Source organism: Lissotriton vulgaris, chromosome 2_1, assembly GCF_964263255.1.
Source record: "Lissotriton vulgaris chromosome 2_1, aLisVul1.2, whole genome shotgun sequence".
In the NCBI taxonomy this organism is placed as follows: Eukaryota; Metazoa; Chordata; class Amphibia; order Caudata; family Salamandridae; genus Lissotriton; species Lissotriton vulgaris.
Window position 1 is genome coordinate 930,752,433 of NC_141687.1, and position 15,351 is coordinate 930,767,783.

Below are 15,351 nucleotides of genomic sequence, written 5' to 3' on the forward strand. Positions count from 1 at the left end.
TACCTCACTCTCTCCACTACCTCACTCTCTCTCTATTTCAATACCTCACTCGCTCTCTCTATCTCACTCTCTCTGCTAAAGCAATAGTGCAAAAAAAAAAGCTAATGCCAATACAAATGACAATGCCATCTATTTGGGGATACAAAAATAATGAGCAATACCAATAGCTCTACCTATAATATTGCCGAGACCATTGCATTGTAAATGCTTGTTTTATATTGCAACAAAGAAACACTAGGGCAGTAACCCGTGACTCTTCAGGGCCGGGGAGGATAAAAAAACATCAATATTGGAAAATCAAACAGTAGGTTGTTGCAAAACCCAGAAACGATAAATGGATGGGGGAAAAATGAAAAAAGGGGTGGGGTTTAAGAATGAATCACCATAAGTAGAAACCCTATGTAGCATGGTGAACAGAATTATAAAGAAAGGAGCTAAATGTGCAACCAGATCCCGTTGTGCCGAGATCGTGACTACGCAAGGCAAACAAAAAAGAGCAGAAAAACAAACAAGTAAACAACAAAGTAAAACAGTATAAGAACATGGTGAGTGTTGGTGGTAAGGTGACATGAAAAGGTACAGGACTAGAGTGAGATACATGTTCAATTCAACTTCAAACACAATTACACGTACACAATGGTATTTATTTGAGAAGATTGAGGCGACTAAATGTGAATTGTTACACATGCTCTATAGTTGGATGGGTGGGCGAAACAATACCACGGAACAAGCATCTTCGGGGAGAGACAAGTATATGCACAGTGGCTAAAAGGAGTTGAATGGTGAAAACAAAACAGTAGGGATAGGCTACCATATGATCAAAAGTTAACCTGTGCACGGCAAATAGCATTAAAAGAAAGTGGTGCAAAGCGGTGGGAGATAATACCTGTGTGGCTGTTCAAGGAGAAATGCAGTATCTATGGAGAGGGGATTAGAAAAAAGCACGGGTGAGGAGAATGAGCGGGATGTGTCGAAAGCGAGAAAAGTCTACATGGAGAATCAACCAATTTAATGCTCACAGCAAGGCCAGTGATAATTCCAAACCAGCAGGGGGGGTACGATGAGGACCAAACAACGGGGCCCACAAGAGAGTTCTTAGTACAATGGGGAGTAGATGTGTAAAAAGGGCGGGTAGGCCACACATTACCTGCATTCCTGATGGAGGATAAAAGGAGAGAGTGGAATAAAGTGGTGACCCACGGAGTCTAGGGAAATGTCAAACCAGGAGAATGGGTTGCTTACCTCAAAATGGTGAAAAATTGGTCTGTCGCGACGAGTAGAGGCAGCGCTCAAATCAAGCCAGTATCTCCGGGGAAGTATAGGCGGGTGCGCCGTATCAGCGAGGTATACTGGTGAAAGATAGAGTCCGATTAGTGGGACTGAAATGCTGATGCAGCTAGGTGCTCGAGCGGTTACGCTGAACAGGCATAGCATATGGTAACTGGTGTTCTGGGAGGAGACACTGGTTCCGAGTGGTAATCCGGACATGAAAGATGGAGGAAGCGGTATTTAAATAGGTGCGGTACGAAAAGAACTAGACCATGACTCGCTTGGTTCAATCAGTCCCGGCCGGAGTAGAAGTGTACTAAACATATACTAGAGGATTTATCTGTGGCTGAGAGTGTAAGAGATTGGAAGTAGTAGGAAACCAAACACACTGTAAGAAATGCCAGATAATGAAACTGAGAAAGACGTGTTGCCAATATTACGGACGAGTGAGTTAAAGGCACTAAAGAGGAAAGGTGCTAGAAATGTGCACAAGGAAACGAGGGTGTGAGGGAGTATGGGAGCTAGTGAATCGCTGGGGAAAAGGAGGATGTTGAACATGAGAAAGGTGTGATGGCAGTCTTGTGTACAAAAAGGTGAAGGGCATCAAAGGCGATGAGTTTTGACAACATAACCTGGAGGTTAACCATAGAGAGCATGTGTGGAAACATAATAGATGACCAAAACGAGATACATAAGCACTAGTTGCCCGAAGGAAGCCGCTGTGACAAATTATACTGCAATACAAACATAAACATGACAGGTAAAATACGTAATGCATATGCGTAAGTAACCTGATAGAAGCCGCTATGACATGCTATTTTAAAATAAAGGGAGACAGTGACACATTAAATATTGGTGTAGTGACATTATATACACATCTTTGTGGATAACAAGATCATCTTGGTGACAGGGGTTGTATGAGTATGCAATGTACTGATGATGCAGCAGAGACTAATAGCTCCGAAGCACCTACTGTAACTTGTTTACAAAAGAGAAGCAGTCCTTAATCATTGTGGCAGGAGCAGGTAAAAGATAGTTCAGTGTCCATAGTTCATTCATCGAGAAGGTAATGAAGCTCATGGCTCAGGGATAGTTCAGTGACCAGAGTTCATTCGCCCAGAAAATAATGAAGCTCGTGGTCCGTGATAGACTGAGTTGTGCCGTCTGGAGGGGCATGATCCATGTGGCTTGCAGACGTCTAGGCCTCAATTCCCTGTTGCCACCTCTGGCATTAGTGGCAGCAACATCAAATCTGAAGGACAGGCGTCTTTGTCAACCTTGCATGGGACTAGTGGCTGCATGTACTTCCATTGGGTATCAGAAGTCTTGACGTTGGAGTGCTCTGATATGTTCACCAATCCGTTCTTTCAATGGTCTGATGGTGCTCCCGATGTACCACTGTTTGCAGCTCCGCTATGTTCCTGACTGTTGCCTGTCGGGCCGAGTAGTTTCAGGCGGTGGTGCCACAGGAAAGGGGAGACCTTCCCAACCCCTCAAGAGATGTTGCAACACAACACCTATACTTTGAAAACAATTTCCTATGCACACACACTTACATTTAAACACTGGGTAATGTAGTTGTTAGTCCGGTCAATACATCCATACAAATTATTGTCCACTTCTTCTTGTATGAGCAATTTTTTCTTTATTGCTCGAGCTACACGCGCCAGCCGACACGTGTTTCGGCAGAGTATAGGTCGCTCTGACTCTTCAATGCTGGAATTGAAACAAAATATATACAATACTGAATATTCTGTCTAGAATGTCCAGTGCATCATCCAATTATACATGATGGAATGATGCTGTCAAAACTTCGAAAATACATGTTTTTTAGCAATTTAACATATATTCGGCAATACATCTGCCCAAGAAGAAAGGCTTGGGGAACATACGGACCATCATTGTCCATAATACGAAAGCTTGATCATTACATTGTGTTTTCTGTTAAGGAAACACTGTACTCATAGTATTGCTGCACACTTCACTCGTGTATATTACATGCACATGCATGGGAAAGGTGGCTATGTGACATATTACCCGGTAACGGTGAGCTCTTTCACGTATAAGCTGTAGTTATATATATTCATGTAAAAAGCTACACGTTTACAGAAGAAAAAAGGCAATTCACCTGGAATCGTTCATGCACAAGGATAAACTGTATTAACGTGCAGAAATATTGTGCAAAGAAAGGTGAGAAAAGTTGACAAGGATACAAGCTTATCACCGTCAGCGAGAGAATAAGGAAAGACCCTGCACTTGTGTTTTACTGTGTGGGTAAGGGTTACTATCCTTGAATGGGCATTCAGGCACATACCTTCCTTCTAATATAGGCGTGTGTTGTATTTCCTATTCAAAATAATAAAATTAAGTTAATGTCCTTGTACGACTATGATTGATTCTAACCTCTAAAAGGCCAAAAGAGTCATCTTGATGTGTCCACTTACCACTTAACCGGTGATAATTCCAACCCGGTAAGGGTGTCTTTGTGTACTGTGTAGCTTGAGATCTTCACTTATGTCTTCATCGATGTGGCACGTAGCCCGAAGTGGTATATGAAATAAAACATAGAATAGGGCCAAATAAGCAAGTGTCTCTCCAAAGTGTCTATGGTACAATCTCTTGTTTCTGTAACCCCTTACTGGTCTTGAAAACGTTCCACAAACTGTTTTAAAACACCACAAAGAAACTATACGGCCTTGCCTCCAGAATATCACTATTGGAACAATACATTTCTATCCAGTACGCCTAAGTCCGTATCCTTTATACGACAGCTACAACTGTAATGTATGACCCAAATCTGTTTTACCTCTGCCCTTCTCGAAATCTACACTCAAAGCCTTTCCTTGTTCGAGTAACTGCATGGTACAGTCTTAACACTAATAATCCACTTTCCCTGCTCTCACTCTGTAGTATCACGTTTGTTAAAAGCGCTCACCTGTACGCAAAATTTAAAACATGTTCTGTGCACCGTATCAGTTAGCTTAGCGGAACAGGAACACTCCTTTTGTTTAAATGAACAATGCCTAGAGAAACGTGTAAAAACATTTATACAGTTGAGTATCATCTCTACGTCCGACGTCATTTCATGTGCAAAAACACCCAGTAGGGCTTATGTGCTTACTGTTATGCTGGCCAAATTTCTGCGTAATAATCGTCGTGATATAGATAATTCTCTGTGATTTCACCAGAAACATCCGAATGTCCATGGACCTGCAATCACCCAATAAACGTTTTAGTGTCCACTAGCTTATCACTTAATCTAAAGTCCTTTTCAATCTATAGTACCCTCACGTACCTTCTGTTCCTACTGGCCGTGGATCCGGCGTCTCCCAGCAATGGTGTTTCCGAATGCGGAAGAAGAGTATGCAGCGTGTGTTTAAAGGGACACTCCTCCCCTGTTTGTTTATCGACTAGAACGTTGATGACCACTTCCGTTTTGCAAGAATAGCCACAACGGAAATGAGTGAAACGGTCTTATTGGTATCATGAGCTCATCGTGAAAAAACCGCAATCCGCGATATATCGGTATATAGGCGAATCCTCACCATATAAATTAATCAGCATTGAGCACTCTGGATGAAACGCTGAAGGGCTATACAACGGTATTACGTCCATAGGCAAATACATGGAAAAACCGGTCTCCTGATAACAAAATATTTATGTATGTGTGTAAAAGTCTATTGTGGGTATATATAGGTGTACATTCTTGATAACAGAATACAGAAAACTCCAGAAAAAGCAGAGCCCTTTATATTATCCCCTTACAATGAACAATGTATCCAGACCAACTATTTAAGGTCCTTCACAATCAAATTGTATTGTCTCATCTTGTTCCTGTATACATTGTTCATGTCACCCCGTTGTGCATTCTAAGTGACCGCTTAAGTGACATGTAATGCATGCTTATTCATCTGTTTGCATAGGTACCTTGTTATATCACTTAAGTATCATTTCAGTAATCACATGGTACATTTCCCAGTTAATTGTATTCATTGCGATTTCATAGTCTGGGCTTCACTGTCCAATAGTCACGCATTTATCCCAGGAAAAATTGCATTTCAGAATCACAGTTCAAACCCCGTTTAACCGATTCCAAACGCATTATCCACGTTGCCTCTGCTCTACGCAGTCTCAGTTTTCTGTTTCCACTTCTCGGGTTTTGATCTATCATTTCAATCCCAAAGAACGAAATCTCCTTGTGGGTGTTCTGAGCAGGGCATAGTAAAGCATGTATCGCTGCTGGATATCTCGGGTCCCCATTTTTCAAGGCTCTTATATGTTCTGTAATTTGCTCTTTTAAGGGTCTGATAGTACTTCCCACATACTGTTTGTTACATTTACACACCAGTAAATATACAACATATCTAGTAGTACAGTTAATATTTTGCCTGATTTCATACCACTGGTTATTAGGTCCTTTGAAACCTTTAACTTTGTGTTGGGCCCATTCACAGATGTTACAGAAACCACATTTGTGAAATCCCTTGGTGTGTGGAGTTAGCCATGTGTTAATCTGTGGTATTCTCGGAAGTGACGGAATGAGCCTGGTGCGTAAAGTCCTCCCTTTTCTGAACGTGATCAAAGGCCGTGCTGGTATTTCTTGTGACAAAATGTTGTCTCGCGTTAGGATCCCCCAGTGTTTATTGAGAGTTTTCCTCAGTATGTGATTCATTCCATTGTTTTCAGTGATCATGCGTACTATGGTGTTTTCCGATTTATTTGCAGTACCACCTCTTGGCGTTTCTGTTCTTGTCACTCTTGTTACTTTTTCTGCTGTTCTTGTCAGTGTGGTGGTATCATACCCTCGGTTCCTGAATCTTTGTTCCATTTCTTTAATACAATTTTTGAAATCTTAGTCATTACTACAGGTGCGTCTGGCTCGTAGGTATTCACCATACGGTATGGATCTGATTTGGTGCCCAGGATGACTACTGGATGCGTGCAGTATTGAATTACACGAAGTGTCCTTCCTAAAGAGTCTACTGTTAAGTTTATGGTTCTCCACATACAGTTCTATATCTAGGAAATATATTTTTTTAGCACTTTGTTCCATGGTAAACTGCATGCCATATTTGTTCTTATTTAGATACTCCTTGAACTCATTTAATTCATTGGTCAAGCCCGACCAAATGAGTAGACAGTCATCAATGTACCGACCCCAATAAACAATTCGATCTATCGAGCCAGATCCCTCACTTCCCCAGATGTATTCGGTTTCAAAGCAGCCTATATATAGATTCGCAAACGAGGGTGAAAATTTTGATCCCATTGCCACCCCCCTGTTTTGTTTGTACCATTTATTGTCAAACAAAAAGAAGTTGTTATCTAGGATTAACTCCATCTTTCCAATAAGCATTTCATTGTGCAACCACTGCGTAGCAGGTCTGTTACTTAGTAAGCGAGTGATTGCTGCTAAACCCTTATCTATCTCTATACTAGTGTACAAAGACACTACATAAAGGTTACTAGAAGTAAATTGGGTTGCCTTTGTAAGTCTTCCAATAAGCCCAAGATATGTTTCGAATCCTGGATGTAGCTCGCCATGGTCCGGACAATAGGGCCTATGAATAGGTCTATCTATTCTGAAAGCTTTTCAGTTGGTCCATCTATTCCCACAACTATAGGTCTACCTGGTGGAAAAGGCTTTTGTTTGTGGATGTTGGGAAGTGTGTAGAGAATAGGATAGGTGGGTCGTGTAGTTTTTAGATATGCTAGTTCGTCATCATCTAGAATCCCTTTTGTGTGCCATTTTGCTAATTCTTTGTTGATTTTTATACAGAGTGGTCCCATTGGATTGTGTCCTATTTCTTCATAACACGTCCTGTCATTGAGTTAGGACAACATCTCTGTATTGTAATCTATTAAATCCATCACCACTTCATTGTCCCCCTTGTCTGCCTCCCTAATAATGATTGTATGTTCATTGGCTATTTCTGTGAGGGCCCTTCTTTCTCCTGCACTTAGGTTGTAGTGTGTCTGTCTCTTGCTGGTAGATCTATTATGTGTGATGTATTCCAAATCTTCTAATACTCTTTTATGGAAGTCATCGATTGCATTGCCCCCTGGTAGTGTAGGCGTCCACTTGGATTTATTTCTGAACCCACTTGATAGTGTAAGATCAGTATCAATGTCAAGTTCCCCTAGTAACTGGGACATATTATGAGATGATTCTTCTCTTTCTGTGATGGACAATAGTATCCTGGTGGCTTGCACATCTTGGATAGATGGCACATCACACACAGAACCCAGATTCCTATTGCACACTTTTTTTATTTTTCATTGGATTGCACAGGAAATGCTTTTTTAGTTTTAAGGTACGTATAAATTTGTACAAGTCAATTTTCAAACTGCATAAGTCACCATCCTCAGTCGGATTGGAACTTAGCCCCCTGCTTAGAAGACTAATCATGTCCCCAGTTAAAGTCTTCGATGACAAACTTACTACTTGTACCTCTTCTGTTCTGCTAATTACTTCATCATCCCTTTGCCCGATCTTAGTTTCTGTCTGTAATTGTCGCCTACTGCCCCTGTTGCCTCTCCTGGTTTTGTGCCTACTAAAGGGTTTGTACCCATACGCCGGTTGCCTCTCCTGGCTGTTCTGACCTCCTGAAAAAAACTCAATCTTTCTAGGCTGGTACCAACTGAGCCTTCATTCTCACTTTCACTTAATGTGGGTACATTTAGAGAAGAGGTGCTGGATGAAGCTGAAGCGGACTCGCTTCTTGTGGCCTCTTTGGTTTTAGGGTTGACCACTCTTACTGCATCATATTTTCTGGCGTATGTAAATACCCTACCCGTTTTATAATCTGCCTCATCCCTCTTTAGTTGCCTCAGTTTCTTCTCCTTTATTTCTTTTTGGTGGGCGGTTAGTATATCTTTTAAGATGACATAATTTTTTTTTGTGGCATCTTTCAAGTTTAGATCCTTGATTTCACTTTCTACAATGCCTATTTCAGATTGTAAGTTAATGACCTTTCTCTCTGAGGATTCAATTGATATGTCCATAAGTGTAAAGGAATTTATATTTAGAGAATCCTCCCATTTTATTAACAAGTCATCATCCAGCTCATCATATGTTGGTAGAATCTGAGCTCTTAACCCCCTTGGAATTCTTTTTAACCTTAGATATTGTTTTAGGGTGGTGGCATCCCACCATCGGGCATTCTCCATCTTTTTTAATCTCTCCAATTTCAATAACTTGTCTCTCAAACCTTCCTTGCTATTCTTTTTTCCACTTGTTGATGTTTGGTTCATATTTGACCCATTGGTCAGGTTGCCAAATAACTCATCGGCTTCCTTGTCTCTATCCATGTTTATTGTACAGTGAAATAATATTATCTCACAACTCGCTACACTTGTTGTAATCTTAGTTTGTCAGTGCGGCTGCAATCCCTGTATACAATTAAGTACTAACAAAGGTGCAGGGTTTTTATTCTCAGGGACTACTTGCGCTCCGCTATGTTCCTGACTGTTGCCTGTCGGGCTGAGTAGTTTCAGGTGGTGGTGCCACAGGAAAGGGGAGACCCTCCCAACCCCTCAAGAGATGTTGCAATACAACACCTATACTTTGAAAACAATTTCCTATGCACACACAATTAAATTTAAACACTGGGTAATGTAGTTGTTAGTCCGCTCAATACATCCATACAAATTATTGTCCACTTCTTCTTGTATGAGCAATTTTTTCTTTATTGCTCGAGCTACACCGCGCCAGCCGACATGTGTTTCGGCAGAGTATAGGTCGCTCTGACTCTTCAGGGCTGGAATTGAAACACAATATATACAATACTGAATATTCTGTCTAGAATGTCCAGTGCATCATCCAATTATACATGATGGAATGATGCTGTTAAACTTCGAAAATACATGTTTTTTTAGCAATTTAACATATTAGGCAATACATCTGCCCAAGAAGAAAGGCTTGAGAAACATAAGGACCATCATTGTCCATAATACGAAAGCTTGAACATTACATTGTGTTTTCGGTTAAGGAAACACTCTACTCATAATATTGCTGCACACTTCACTCGTGTATATTACATGCACATGCATGGGAAAGGTGGCTATGTGACAAAATACCCGGTAACGGCTAGCTCTTTCACGTATAAGCTGTAGTTATATATATTCATGTAAAAACCTACATGTTTACAGAAGAAAAAACATAATTCGCCTGGAATCGTTCATGCACAAGCATAAACTGTATTAACGTGCAGAAATATTATGCAAAGAAAGGAGAGAAAAGATGACAAGGATACAAGCTTATCACCGTTGGCGAGAGAATAAGGAAAGACCCTGCTCCTGTGTGGGTAAGGGTTACTATCCTTGAATGGGCATGCAGGCACATACCTTCCTTATAATATAGGTGTGTGTTGTATTTCCAATTCAAAATAATAAAATTAAGTTAATGTCCTTGTACGACTATGATCGATTGTAACCTCTAAAAGGCCAAAAGAGTCATCTTGATGTGCCCACTTACCACTTAACCGGTGATAATTCCAACCCGGAAAGGGTGTCTTTGTGTACTGTGTTGCTTGAGATCTTCACTTATGTCTTCATCGATGTGGCAGGTAGCCTGAAGTGGTATATGAAATAAAACATAGAATAGGGCCAAATAAGCAAGTGTCTCTCCAAAGTGTCTATGGTACAATCTCTTGTTGTTGTAACCCCTTATTGGGCTTGAAAACGTTCCACAAACGGTTTTAAAACACCACAAAGAAACCAGACGGCCTAGCCTCCAGAATATCACTATTGGAACATTTCTATCCGGTATGCCTAAGTCAGTATCCTTTATACGACAGCTACAACTGTAATGTATGAACCAAATCTGTTTTACCTTTGCCCTTCTCGAAATCTGCACCCAAAGCCTTTCCTTGTTCGAGTAACTGCATGGTACAGTCTTAACACTAATAATCCACTTTCCCTGCTCTCACTCTGTAGTACAGGGGTCTCCAAACCGGTCCTGGAGGGCAGGATCCATGCCAGATTTTTTGGATATCCCCATTGAGATATATGTAGTAATTTTAAAAATCTGGCATGGATCCGGCCCTCCAGGACCGGTTTGGAGACCCCTGCGTAGTATCACGTTTGTTAAAAGCACTCACCTGTATGAAAAATTTAAAACATGTTCCGTGCGCCGTATCAGTTAGCTTAGCGGAACAGGAACACTCCTTTTGTTTAAATGATTAATGCCTAGAGAAACGTGTAAAAACATTTATACAGTTGAGTATCATCTCTACGTCCGACGTCATTTCATGTGCAAAAACACCCAGTAGGGCTTATGTGCTTACTGTTATGCTGGCACTCTAGATTGTATATCCCAAATTTTGAGTTGCAGGTGATGTTGCAATTAATCAGATATTGATTGCTGTGAGGTTCTTGATGCCATTCTGGGCAAATATACAGCCTCCACAACAACCACATTTGAAAAATCCCAAAGTTTGCGTTGTGAGCCATGAGTGACTAGTGTGGGGGCAAGGCACAGTGCAACTGAGTCTTGTTCTGAGAGTTCTGCCCCGTCTGTAGGTGATCTGAGGTCTCGTTGTAATGACATCTCTAACCGTAGTGTCAGCATGTAGGACACCCCAGTGTTTGTAAAGACTTCTCTTTATGGCTAGACCTATGTCACTGTAATCAGTAACAAATATCACAGGTTGCTCTTGTTTAACAACTGTGTTCTCATCACATAATGTTTAATGCCTCTCTACATTTTTTATTCTATTCTCTGCTTTGTGTATGGTGCGTGCATTGTAACTGCTGGCTTTGAGCCTATTCTTCATGTTAGAAATGCACTTTTGAAAGTCTGGTTCTTCACTGCAGTTCCTCCTAGCTCTGACAAATTCCCCATAGGGGATTCCCTGAAGCTGAGGGAACGGGTGAGAGCTTTCAGCATGCAAAATGGCATTGCATGATGTTTCTTTCCTATATATTCGACTATACACTGTGTCTGACTTAATGTATCAAGAAAGTGATGCTAGACCTAATACATTCAGTCGTAAACCTCATGTGCATATCATTGGAGTTTAAATAAATAGAGAATTCTTCTAGTGTCTTTTGGGACCCTGACCCTAGTAAGAGACAGTCATCTCTGTAGCGCCCCCAATAAATTATGCAATCGACCCATGGAGCTCCCTTGTTACCCCAGGTGCAATTATATTCTAAGACACCCATGTAAAGGTTGGCAAATGAAGGCAAAAACGTAGAGCCCATGGCTACACCTTTTGTCTGTTTACACCAAATGTTGTCGTAGATGAAGAAGTTATTATTGCAAATAATATCCATCATGGTAATCAAAATATTGGGTGGCAGGCCCATTGAGAAAGAGGCTAGTGATTGCTTTCAATCCTCCCTCAGGTTCAATGGTGGTGTAGATAGAAACCACATCCAAGGAGGCTAAAGTCATGTCAGGTTGCCATTGGACATCGGCCAAGATACTCAGGATGTGTTTAGTATCCTGGATGTGTGATGGTAAATTTCTGACCATGGGAGTTAGAAAAAAGCCTACATATTGTGCAATTCTCTTTGTAGGCCCGCCTATGCCTGATACAATGTGCCTACCCACTGGGAAATGGTGCTGAATTGTGTACAACCTGGGAAATGACGGTCTGTGTACCTTCAGATAAAGACGTTCCTGATCGTCAATAAGACCCAAGGAATGCCATTCAGATGAGCACTTATTGATCTTGATGATGAGTGCGCTCATGGGGTTATAAGTCAGACGTTCATAGCAGGAGGTGTCCTCTAATGGAGTCAAAATGTCATTGTTGTAGTCAGTCTGAATTATTACCACGACATTGCCGCCTTTGTCGGCCTCTTTAATTATAATGTCTGGATTCAAACTCAATGTTTTCAGAGCTGCCCGTTCCTCTCTATGTAAGTTGCCTTTGGTTCTATATTTGGTGCTTAGAATTTTCTTCTCATGTCTGTCGGAACTAAGTTGTAAAATGTGTCTACAGCGTTGCCCCCTGAGAGAATGGGAGTCCATCTAGACTTAGTCTTCGGACCACTATTCAGAGTCAGGTCTGTATCAATATCTAATTCCTGGAGAAGACCTTCCATATTGATGGGAGAGTCGTCCATATACGTGAGGGACAGGAGTAAATGTTTGTCTTGAATATCCTTTATACTTTGCACCCTAAATAAAATTGTCAATGCAAATGTTTTTTTATGTTCCTGGTAGTAGATGGAAAACCAGTGAAGTGTTTTCTGATCTTCAGACCCCCGATGAATTTAAAAAGGTCTATCTTGTGTCTACATGTGTCACCTTGTTCGTGGGGGTTGAAACTTAAGCCTCTGCTTAGTAAACAGATAGTGTGCAGCAACCTGGGTGCACAAGACCAGGCAGACACCTCCGAGCAGTGGGAGTGGATGGGGTCTATCAGCCTGGGTGCACAGGAGCAGGCAGACATCTCTAGGCAGTGGGAGTGGATGGGGCACAGCAGTCTGGGTGTGCATGAATGGGCAGTTGCCTCCGGACACTGGAAGTGGATGGGGTGCAGCAGCCTGGGTGCACAGCAACAGGCAGATACCTCTGGGCAGTGGGAGTGGATGGGGTATAGCAGACTGGGTGAGCAGAGGCGGGCCGACACCTCTGGGCGGCTAGAGTCGATGGGGTGCAGCAGCCTGAGAGCGCAAAGCGGACAGACACCTCTGGGCAGCAGGAGGCGATGGGGTACAGCTGCCTGGGTGCGCAGGGGTAAACAGAGAATTACACATGTGCAGTTGTATGTACTCTGCCATTACTGTTTCTATACTATGTTTCAGATGACTAAACTTGAGGGCTGCACTATGTCGCGGCACTTGGTTGGAGACACACCTGTGGCAGAGCGGGGAGCTGAGTGGATTTTCTCCCAAGTGTCAACACTCACTCTCCCTCTCCATATCTTCCTTACTGTCACTCACACTTTTTCTCTCTCTCTCACTCTCTATCTCTTCATTTCTCTCTCTCACACTCTTTCTCTCTTTGTCTGTCTTTTCCTCTCTCTCTCATTCTTTCTTTCTCTCTCTATACCTCTCTATCTCACTCTTTCTCTCTCTCTCTTCCTCTCTCTCACACTGTTTCTCTATCTCTGTTCCTTGTATCTCACTCTTTCTCTCTCTCTTTCTCTCTCTCTCACTCTTTCTTCCTTTCTCTCTCCCTCTCTCACACTCTTTCTAACCCTGCGTGGTGAACTAGGCTGCTCTCCCAGAGTTTGTGGAGTTTCGGTAACCTCGCGATTTGCGTAGAGCACTTAGTTACCAAATACTACGCAATCTGCAACGTAACGTACCTGTTTTTCTTCTTCGCACGCTCAATATGCGTTCTCGCGGGCGCGGTAACGACTTACCGTGATTCTGCATTTACCGACGAGATTTCCTATCTATTTGCGTTCACCACGAGATTTGGAATCTGCCCGTACGATCCCACGAGATTGTGCGAATGTGGACACATCACTCGGACGCGCGATCTGACTTCCGGCGGCAGTGTTGGTAAGATTGAGATCCCGAACACCCAGCAACGGCAATCCTGCTTCGACGGTCAGAGCAGGGTCAGAGAATATTTGCAAGTAGGCAACAACTCTGGAGGCACTGCTCAGGAAGCACTTACAGGGTTACAGCAGGTGCCCAAGTTGAAGTTAATTTCTTTGTAACCATTTTGTAAATGGTTACAAAGAAATTAGCTTCAACTTGGGCACCTGCTGTAACTCTGTAAGTGCTTCATGTACTTCAGTTTTTGAACATCCGTCCCGCATGCAATTTTGCAGAGATTTCAGCAATTTTGCGAGATTCACGGACTGCGAAATAGCAGAAAATTCGCAAATTCTGCGAACGGAACGGATTTTACGCCCATGCTTAAAATAAACCTCCCATCGAGATTCTCAATGTGGGGAGGTCAGGTTTCTCATTGCGAGTGGTCGCGTATGCTCGCGACCGCTCGCAATGAGAAACTACCAGTCCGCATTGAGAAAGCTGCAGCTCGAGTAGAAATCTACTCGAGCGGCAGTAAACGACCGCTTGCACAGATGCAGTTTGCACTGATTGCACAGTGCAGCAAGCATCCAGCACTGTGCAATCAGTGTGAACAGTATTTTGCTCAGTTCACTACGCAGTTTGTGTAGCTACGCTTAGCTCACATAGTGTGCAGTGCACTTTGCGTAGCTACACGTAGTGCTACTTCGCAAACTATGCCCAGGGTTACTACAGAGCTGATTCTAGAGTCAAGATCTACTTCAGAGCCTGAGGGCAGTGCGTTTGCCTCCCAGCAGTCACCAACACCAACACTACCAATAACATCAACAACAGCAAGAACAGGATCATTCACAGTACAATCTGCAACGGATTGGTTTCTACTGCAGGGGTATGGTAAGTCCTGTGCTGATGCAAAGGCAAAAGAGGCAGAGCACATCAGAGCACCCCTGAGCATTGAACGGACAGTCCAGGCCTATACAGATGACCCAACAGAGATGTTCATGGAGCCAAACCCATTGGCGTATTGGTATGGGAAAAGAAGCCAATGGACAGTGCTCAGTAGGCTGGCGATAAAGTATCTGTCTTCCCCTGTTGCAAATGGTTTCCGAGCATGTTTTCAGTGCTGCTGGTGCCATTGTAACTTTGAAAAGGACCAGTCTTGCTCAAAATGAATCAGCCCTTTATACCACGGACTACAAAATACATGAATCACCGCAGGAAGAGGAGAAAGACTTCGATGACGTAAGTAGTGGGTTACATGACCAACTTCTCTCCGAACCACCAGAGTTTGAGGATGATCTCCTCTTCCCTGACAACTAGGCTTTCAAATTGTTACTTTCTTCCTTCCTTTATTTTTGTGTGTATCTGTCTTTCTGGTTTAAATCAAATCACAACAAATCCATCACCACTGTCTTTTCTTTTTATTTCTCTATTGGAGTTGCACGTCTGCGCATTTAACTGTCCACTCCTCAGAGTCCTGCTCCATATTCCTGGCTCACCCTAAAATACATTTCCATCAAGCCAGACATTGGATGGTGAATAGTACAAGAAATGTTGCCTCTAACAGTCCCTCCATAAGAAGTGAAACGTGACTATAGTTTTCCTCCATTTTGTTTCGGAGCCGAAATTCATCACTTT

General features: G+C 42.4%; 1 long non-coding RNA gene across 2 annotated transcripts; it reads right to left on the minus strand.

Moving 5' to 3' along the window:
- Positions 1-553: 553 nt before the first annotated feature.
- On the minus strand, positions 554-4,632 carry LOC147731427 (uncharacterized). Of its 2 annotated transcripts, XR_015308442.1 has the most exons (6): positions 4,565-4,632; positions 4,391-4,479; positions 4,205-4,292; positions 3,714-3,787; positions 3,584-3,615; positions 554-2,985 (listed from the first exon to the last, which is right to left on the minus strand). It is a non-coding gene; the product is annotated as an uncharacterized LOC147731427 (long non-coding RNA). The 2 variants fall into 2 exon arrangements; XR_015308441.1 differs by lacking the exon at positions 3,584-3,615.
- Positions 4,633-15,351: the final 10,719 nt, after the last annotated feature.